The following is a 10,671-nucleotide window of genomic DNA, read 5'->3' on the forward strand; positions in this document are numbered from 1 at the left end:
AATGCATTATTTGTGGTATGTAATGAACATTTATCCTTACCCGTTTAGTTTAGGTTGTGCCGTGTTTCGATGCTTGATGCACATTTCTTGTTTTTCCTAAGGGTTTGACAAGCCTAGGGGCTAGGGTGTAGTATGTTCTAAGTCTAAAAAATGGTGTCCAAATACACGAGCTGCAGTAATTCATCTCGGGTTGCACATGCATAGAGCTTAGGTATTTTTTAAAACAGATATACATAATGTACATATTATGTAGTGTAATGCGTAGTTTTAGTTTCTTTAATGCATTATTTGTGACATGTAATGCACATTTATCCTGCCCCGTTTCATTTAAGGTGTGCCGTGTTAACAAGCCCAAGGGCTAGGGTCTAGTGCGTACAACAACAACCAAGTGATGCATAAAACAAGATAAATATTGCATTCAAATAACCAAATAATGTACAGAATCACTCAAATAATGAACATACAAATATTGCCTTCATTCTAAGACGCATGTACAACAACAATCTAATGATGCGTAAAACATGATATATAATGCATAGAAATAGCTAAATAATGTACAAATATTGCATTCACTGTTAGACTCATTTACAAACTCCGTGAGGGCTTCCTTCTGCCGTGGCGTTAAACTCTTTATACAATTCAGAAACTCGGTAGGGGTTCATCGACAATACAGATAGTCAACATTCCTACCCCTTGGTTTCCTATCCCCCGTCTCTTCTGGAGCTGTACTAGTCCCGGCATCTGATACTCGCTCCTGGAATTTCTGGGCAATTCCTACTAGCAGTATATCATCGACCGCCTCGTCGATATCCAGTCTTAGCTGCTTTGTTGCTGTACAACATAAAGAATAATAACATACAATTAGTTACATAATGTACAAACTGAATACAATAATGTGGACAGTTATACTACATTCACTTATACACTCTTGTACGGAAGCATCAAAATAATGCCTAAAAACTGATACATAATGCAACATAATAATCAAATAATGTTCAGAATAAATCAACAAATGCACCATGAATACTGCAATCACCCATTGTTCCATGTTCAACAGCAGTCACATAAAGCATAAACCATGATAAATAATGCACTAAAATAACTAAATAATGTACAGATCCGGTCAAGTAATGAACATACAAATATTCTATTCACTCTTTGACACATGTACAACATCAGTCACATGATACATAAAACAGTATAAATAATGCATTCAAATAGCCAAATAATGAACAGAATCACTCAAGTAATTAACATATAAAAATATTCCATTCACTCTTTGACACATGTACAACAACAGTCACATGATGCATAAAACAGTATAAATAATGCATAGAAATAGCTACATAATGTACAGATTCAGGCTAGTTATGAACATAAAAATATTCGATTCACTATTTATTTAACCCATGTACAACAGCAGGCACTTGATGCATGAAACATGTATATAATGCATAGAAATTGTTAAAAAAATGCACAACTTCAACCTAATAATGCATAACATTAACACAGTAATGTACATTTAGAAAAAAAACATTCAGCCTTCGCTCATACTACAATAATGTACCACACCAACCAATTAATGCAACAATACAACAGAAATAATGCACAGTCTAACCTAAATAATGTACGCAAAAATCTTATTTTTCAAATAATGCAATCACATAAGCAAATAATGCAATCACATAGTGAAATAATGCAATCATAACACAAACATGATGCATCATACAAGATATATATATAGGTAACAACTTAACCATCCAATTAATGCAACCTCATAATCAAATAATGCAATTATAACACAACCATGATGAATCATACAAGATATATACTTAACCAACAAACTTATTTTATTAATGACAAATACACCTCTGGATCCACTATCCACAGTGACCACCAGCAGATTTAGAATTCATCTACCGTTGCATATAATGAATTTAGACAGACAGATAATGCATATGTATTAACAAATAATGCACTCCCACGTATATTACCGGTACTTTTTAACAATTAAAAACACCATTTAAATGATGCATAATACAAGATATTTTGATACATAAAACAATCAAATGATGTGCAGATCCAAAAGCGTAATGATTTGTCTAATATAGCATATTTTGTGACACTAATGTCCACTGACATACAAACAATGGAAACATCAAGTATATTAATGCACACAATCACGAAAATAATGTACAAAATCGACTAAATCATGTAGGATCAAATTTAAAATATGTGAAGCAGAAAAACAGAGCCAATAATCGAACAGAAACTCACCCTCATTCTGTGTTTGTTGTGAGTTGGTAGGTCTACCTCTTTTAGTCATTATAAAATCTGCGAGTAACAGCAAACAATAAAAAAACTACAAAATTTTAACAACAAATAGTGGCGGATTTGATGGTAATCGGTTGAATCTTGGTGTGGGTGATTTATTTCGGTCGGCCATTGGGAAAACGATTGTTGAAAATCGATAAAAAAAACGACCAAGCCCTACCTGCTGTTGTAATGCACTGAAATCTTGTTCAAATCGGGAAGGGATATTTGAAATCAAGGGAACCAGCGGTGAATCTCTGAGAAATCGTCGCGATTTTGCGTGGGCGGCGGCTAGGGTTTTTACTAGATTTGGAAAATGAGAAGACGCTTGTTGAGAGAGAATCGGGAGCGAGATTGTGAGTAAATGCGTGTGACGATAGATGTGAGTAAATGCGTGTGATGAAAGTGGTGGAAGATCTCGCTAAATTTTCGCCCAATTCGTTTTCTGCGGTTTTGATTACACAAATTGACTAAATCACCCCCATGATGCACCAAATTGGTTAAATAATGAAGCGCGGGATGATAAATATGCTATTAATTTAGAACATCCATCCTCCTGATCCAACGACCGAGATTGCGAAGAAACTTAAATATAAGGGGTGAAAAGGAGTTTAACACTACCCTATATATATATATATGTGTGTGTGTGTATAGGGTTTTGATCTATGCAAAACTAGATTTAAATACAGAAACACAAAACAATATCATACGTAGGGCACTTTTAGGTCATAGTTAGTTAATTTTTAGGTCATGTTAACAATGTATGACCTAAAATGATCTTAGCATGATATTAAAATCAAATATTATAATATGACCTAAAATTACTTAATTATGACCTTCCGTGTTTTTGATTAATTATTGACCATTAGATCATCTAATCCTAGGACCAAGATTTGGGCTGCATTTCTGGATTTAAATGCATTTTTATTTTGATTATCTCCATATATATATATACATATAAACGAAAGAGTGAACTACATAAAATGACCCTGACGTTTCCATTTGTTTCACTCCAGACCCCTGACTAAAAAAAATATCGCCACATGCCTCTGACCTTTAACATAATCACAAATAAGATATTTGTAGCCATTTTTCGGACTAACCCTTATGCCTTGAAGGGCATTTCAGTCAATTTGCGGCCTGTTGCAGGCCTACTCTGCTCTGATGCTGCACTTTTGCAGACAATAGGATGCACCTTTGTCAACTCAAATTTGATGTTCCACATACTGCCGTGTTCATAACTCTATAGTTAGAGTGTTTGAATTAATTTCTCTTCTTCCTTCTCTCACTTCACTTCCTTCTCTCACTGTAATTCAACATTCAATTCATTCGTCGTTTGAACTCTACCGTATACTCTGTTGTAAGATCCCAATTTATGTAATTTATTCTCTCGCACTGAAATTCGCCCGTCGCTTGGGGATTTTTATTGGGTCGTATTTGCAGCGGAATTTGGTTGTATTCGAAGTAGGGTTTATGTTTGTTTGGCTGGGTCGAGGTTTGTTTTTGGGATTTCATTTCAAATTAAAGTTGATGTTCAAACTAATCGGTGTAATTCCCTCTACATTTTAAGGATATGAAACTATGTGCTATTCTCTCACCTCAATTCATCCACCCCCCCATTTTCTTTCGTCTGATGCGTGTACTAATTTGTCAATCCATTTTGGTAGATTTTGTTGCTGAATTGGGGTGGATTTTATAGCTGAAGCTGGTTGTATTCAATTTACGGGTTATATGTGTTCGGATGTGGGGTGAAATTTTTTTGGGAAATTAATTTCATAAATAATGACATATAACTTTAATATGTTTGGGTTTGAATTTCCAATTCAGGTCGCTCTTGCAATGTCGTCTTCAAGTTCGCAATCGTTCGGGTCAAGTTTCAATTGGGATTGGCCTCGTCCACCGATTGTTCTCTGTAGTCACGATGTCCGGCTGAGCTTGTGACGTCTAGGACGACGGCTAATCCTGGTCGACGTTACTATCGGTGTCCATTCTGGAAGGAATATGATTGCAGATTCTTCCGTTGGTTTGATACGGGTCTATCGCCAAGCCAAGACACTTACTTTCAACGAATCAATCTCGAACGAGACAGGTTTGAAGAACAACTCCGATGCAAGAGTATTGTGCATGGTGATCTTGAAGACAAATTCAGCATGAAAAGTGACGAATGTGAAGATCTGAATGGAAAATTGAGCATGAAGACCGAGGAGTGTGCAGGTCTTAATTTAGAAATTTTTAGAACAAAAAAACGTCCCGAATGCTGAAAATTGTAATATTGTTTTTATGCTTTGTAATTATTTTCCTAAAGTAATGGTAACACTTTTTTTCTTCAAGCAATAAGATGGGAATTTTGGTACTAAACATTTGAAGTGGATTGAAGTTCCACTGTAAGTATATCCCAACAATAAGTTTCACACAGCCGAATGGAGTTCCCGCATGCATAGGTTCATTAAAGTGTTCACTTTGAAGTTGAAGTTTTAGTTTTAGTTAATAATCACGAATGAAGTACGCATGCATCTTCTGGTGAAAATACCACCATGCGTACAAAACTTTTGGTTGAATAACACACGACGTCCAAAACTTTCTGTGAAATACCACCATACGTACAAAGTTAACATATGTTGTAACACCCCCTACCCGATCGGCGAACGGTCGAATAGGAAATGTCACAATTACGGTGCCATAAATTATGGTCAATTAAAAACCAAACTTAATTCGTTAACCTATCAGCAAAAGTTCCAACACTATTTACAAACACAGCGGAAGCTATTACAAATATTCAAATACTATACATGCCACATCTAACATAAATTGGGCAGCATCTCCTCTATAACCAACACATGCCCAAAACCCAACAATAGGCAATATCAAACCCAGAATTTATCAACAGTCATCAGCATTTATATGAAGCATCTAATATTCCAAATGATATCCACACATTAACATAGACAAATCACAGACGCCATCACACGTATTAACATACCCATACCAATAGTCAAATCTTCGTCCACGACTTCAGATTTCCAAACTATGTTATCATAGGGGTATAATAATACAAAACTTCACATGTCATAAACTACATCTGCAAGTCTCATATTTTCAATATTTATAACAAAACTCAACAGAACCATGTAACAGAATCCATTTTCACGGATAAGATATTATCATATCAAATTATAACAGATGTTTCACACAATCTCATATTATAACTCATATGTTGTCATACGCATATTGTCACATATATCATTACGAATATTTTGATCGACATTATCACATAATTTCACACATGGCCCCTTATTGTGCTTAGTGACAGGCTAGGGTACGCGGACCAGATCAGAATCAGAATCACATACAGATGCGGATTTTGTCCTCCAGAGGACTCCGCACTGATCACCCAATTAGGGTGCAGACAGATAATCAGACCATCCATTTCGGATGCAGACAGATAATCCCGGGAACAGACCACCCATAGGGTGCAGATCAGACAGATCAGATAACAGACGATCCTCGCTTCAGTTATCCAGAAGACGAGAGATCACAGATGATGCAGCGCTGCTGTCCTCTGGCATGCCAATTGTACCCACAGAATACACTCAAGCACGGGGCATAAACACCATCAAATTTACTCATTTTCATCTCAATACATATTCTCAATTATTTCTAATATAACACATCAACAACTTATTTTCACACCATATCATATCGAATTTATAGATTAAATTCCGACATTCTCAAAATCATCCCAGATTCCCAACAACACAGACAGATCATACCTCATCACAGATAGATAGATAGATAGATAGATCAAGCATCATCACATTTAATCATATTTGTATACATCTCATCATCATCATATATCATTTATCATATCCTTCTTAATGCTCATTTCCACATTATCTACAGTCACAACCATATTCTTCCCTTTTCACATCTCATTACCAAATCATTCAATAATTCATCATATTCTCATGTTTTACTTCATAAGTCTCTTATCACATAATTACTCATAATCTACTAAGATAATAATATATCAACACAGACAGACAAATCAGACCTCATCACAGATAGATAGATCAGACATCATCACATTTAATCACATTTATTTCCATCTCCACAACGTATACTCTTTGCACATATTTTATTATCAAATCAATCAACAATCCATCATATTCTTATATTTTACTTCATGAATATTTGATCACGTAATTAATCACAAATTATTTAGACAATAAGTCACGTAATAATCACGAAAAAACACGTAAGAGAATTAGGCCATTTAAGTGTTGAGCATGCTACCTGGATGACGTTACCATTCGACATTTCTTCTTTCGCCGATCCTTTTTCCTTTCATTTGCTAACATTTGGGTGTAGCTACCTCATAGAATTATAACACAAATTAATTTATCGAGAAATAATATTACTATAAGCTAAACTCTCCCCTTTATCCTCATCTAATATCCTAGGTGAAAGTAATTCCATGATCTACCAATTTACTTTTAATATATCAACTACATTTGACTGTTTTCTTGTTAATGTTATGTAATCATTTAAAAGGCTTTAGAGGCGCAACCTAGTATTTTCAAATACCCTTGGAAGTCTAGTTTACAAAGCAACAAGATTCACTCAAAAATTCCTAATGGGTCGAGAGATATTCTCCTTTCACCACAGACTACCGAAATCGAGCAATTTCTGGTAATAGTTTCTACACAATTTTTATAAATAATATTTGTATTCTTTAATTAATCACAAAATTCAGAGAACAACTAAACACCTTATAGTTAATTTAGAAATTATGCAATCAAGTTTTCATCGACCTTAAATGCCCTGAATATTTCGGATAACACATACCAAAATATGACAAAGTACCAGAATTTTGACAGTTCGTAACTGTATTGTTATACCAATTTATACACATAGTAAACGAACTCCTAAATTCTCCATAAAGTTCAGGGATCCTCTAGACGCATCATAGTTATTATAGAAATTGTTAAACCAAAGTTTTAACATATATAAACATGTTTAATAATTCAAACTAGGAGGCGGCAGAACAGAGGGTTTGATTCTCATCAAGATTTTATCTCAATTCATATTTAATCATCTTTTAAATATTCATTTCATCTATTGGGAACATATAACACCCAAAATCATATACTTAAGGTATATTTTCAGTTCCATTAGCAATTCTAAAAAAAATATTTCATAACTTCAAAATCAAGGATCAAAACATGCTTTAGGGCGTCTAAACGTAACATATTCCACACTAATACAAGAATTGAACCATCATTTGTTCAAACACCTATCAAGGAGGATCCCTAGTAGTTTTAAAGTCCAAGACATATATATATATATATATCTTGGACTTTAAAACTTATATATTTTCAATCTTCAAAAACAGCATAGAATGAAGAGCTACCTTGATTTAACACCGATTGCGCGATCGGGTATTCAATACGTTGAGAAACGGAGCTAAAATTTGAAGATGAAAGCTTGGAACTCCTTGGCTATGGAGGGCACGACTTTTGGGATGAAAATGAGGATGAATAGTGTTATTTTTGGTTTATAAAAGTGTCCCAAATTATTAATTAATTTCATGGTATTTTTGGTGTACAAGTGGCATTCTTCAAATCATGCATAGCTATTTTATTTTCTCTACAATTTTGTATTAACTTTAAGGCATATTTTGAAGTCAAACATGTCCAAAATGCTGGAAATTTCGTGCCCTATGATTTAAACAAGATATTTTATTTTATTTCATGTGAAAAGACGATTTTGCCCTTCTACCGTATTCTATTTATGATTCCCGATTCAACTCTGATTTTCTTCTCATTCTCACCCTCATTATACTTCTAATACTTACTTATAATGCTACTTTAGTCCTTAATCTTTGTTACTAATTATTTTAATTTATTTGGCTCTTTTTTGTTATCGAATCAACCACATATAATTCGAAATCGACAATTTTAACACAAACCTTATCTTATTTATAATATAACTCATATATTATTTCTAATAAATAATTCTCATCACCTTTTATCCTTATAAAAATTATCAACTATATTTTATCGACTATCATTATTTCCAATATCGATTTATTCGTCGAAAGCCCTGAGTCGTCGATTTCTTAACCTGAACCATGAATTCGTCTAGAGTCATTTTTGGGATGTTACATATGCAGTACAAGGACCTTCTCATATAGCATATACCAAAAATCCGTCATAATGTTGGATCCATAACATGCATAGCAAATACAAGTGCCTTCTCACGATGATCCATAACAATCACCGTAGGTAATATCTGAATAATGTTTGACAAAAAGGCTTCAAGCCACCATTGTTCACAAAACACAAACAAAAACCAACACCATTGTCTCCGCTTTTAAGGTTCCCAAACTTGACAAGAGCGCGTATTCAATCCCGATCCCCTCGACGGCCACAGCGCTGCGGTTGAATCCTGGTCCGGCATGTGCTAAGCCTTGGAACAGTGGTATTGGTCTACAACAAACAACAAACCGGTCAAATTCACTGGATTTTTAGGAAATGAAAAGTGAAAGCTTGATCTTGAATACTACCTCCTGACTTGACCGGGTAGACCGACGTGTGTTGGGCCTTGTAGCTGTAGGATTGGTCTACAACAAACAACAAACCAGTCAAATTGACTTGCAATGTTTATGAAATGAAAAGAGATCTTGACTACTACCTCCTGGTTTGAGTGCGGGTTGGGAAAACACAATTAGCGGGTTGGGAAATCATATAATCGTGATTAATAATAACAATACCTCTTCATTTTGAAACACGTTGGACGCCGCAGGCCTGTCACTGCCGTCCGTTGTGGGTGGCGCACTGGTCTCACTGGGCTGTGAACTCTGTCTAACTTCGGTTCGGGCATCTACGCGGGGATCATTAGTGCATGTTCTTCGGTTATGCCCATCTTGTCCGCACCGACGACACCTGCGTACAAAGGTTCGTCGCAGAGACTTTGATCCATTCGCATGGTGACGAACCTGGAGTTCTTCACGCCTCAGTTTCTTTGGCCGTCCACGTTGTCGCTTTGACCTCGGGGGTGCCTGTTCAAATCCAACGTCAGAAGTCTTCGGCCAATTATCCATCCCATTGATTGGGTAGAGGACATTCTCATACAGGAGCGTCATTGTAGACCGCAAATAATAGCGGGATACATAGTCTGCTACATCCTTCCCATTCTTGTTGATTGTAGCCATGGCGTGAGTGCATGGGATCCCAGTCAGCTGCCATAATCTGCAAGAGCAAGTAAAGTCACACATGTTCACTACATACTGCGTGACGGTCCCGACACTTGGTACGAATCCTCTCCGTTCCTTGTTGATCTCCAAGAAGAAGCCCTCGTCAAATACTTATCCACGATCTCTTTGATAACGAGCGGCAGTGTGTGATCGTATGTCTTGATCCATTGGCCTCTAATCTGTATCCTCTCCATCAGACTTGTTCGGATCTCCTCCAACATGGTGACAATGGCCAACTCGCGAGTAATTGCTATCTTTTAATTAAAGGTCTCGCATATATTGTTGAGGATAACATCACAACAAACATGCGGCGAGAAATAAGCCTTCACCCATTTTTCTTTAGGAGCAACACCGAGTAGGTATTGATGTGCTTGGGGATATATAATCCGCACTGCATCCATTCGCTCCACATACTGTTCGGGGGTTGTACTCGACCCAAGCTCCCACAACATCTCCTTAAATTTATCCCCGATGAATCTCTTCTTGAAGTTGTTGTATATGTGTTGCACACATAAGCGATGCTCGCTCTGTGGGAAATCCTCGAGGATGGCTTTTGCAAGACCTTACCAAATGTGGTTTCCCACAAATTAGTACAAGTATAAGCCAAATCACAACTATAGTATTATTACTTCAAAAATCATAGTTGAAGTATACACATTTTACTGAAATCACATTACTCGTTGATAAGGCTAATTTCATGCATAGGTCTAGGGCTTTAATTCGTGAAATTTCTGGGTCTAACGCACGTTTTAAGCCAGGTGTGTGAAGATTTTTTGCCAGGTCCAGGAAAGGAGGAGGACAGTTGCGTGGACCTAGGAAATAGGCGCATGAGTGGACATTATGCGGAAAATTGCTTGACGGAGGAAACCTCGGAGTTGAAGGGTAGAATAGAGATTTCTATGAAGACTCTAGAAGGCTATGTCCGCATCTATAAAAGGGAGAAGCATGCACGTTGGAGGGACCTTCTGGGTTGGAGGCCTCGCTAACAACCTGTAGCTTAGTTCACTTTTCACACACTTGGGTTCTTTTCGTGGGGAGATTCAGGGTTCGCACCGGGGTTCATGTTTAGTTTTCTTTGAAGCTATTGTGGGTTGTAACACCGT

The 10,671-nt window shown here is 36.4% G+C and overlaps 1 long non-coding RNA gene across 1 annotated transcript; it reads right to left on the minus strand.

The window, feature by feature from the left end:
- Window positions 1-392: 392 nt before the first annotated feature.
- LOC121763482 lies at window positions 393-7,841 on the minus strand. Its single transcript, XR_006042440.1, has 3 exons — window positions 7,724-7,841; window positions 6,607-6,681; window positions 393-831 (listed from the first exon to the last, which is right to left on the minus strand). It is a non-coding gene; the product is annotated as an uncharacterized LOC121763482 (long non-coding RNA).
- Window positions 7,842-10,671: the final 2,830 nt, after the last annotated feature.

The sequence above is a fragment of the Salvia splendens genome, chromosome 14, assembly GCF_004379255.2.
Source record: "Salvia splendens isolate huo1 chromosome 14, SspV2, whole genome shotgun sequence".
NCBI lineage: Eukaryota > Viridiplantae > Streptophyta > Magnoliopsida > Lamiales > Lamiaceae > Salvia > Salvia splendens.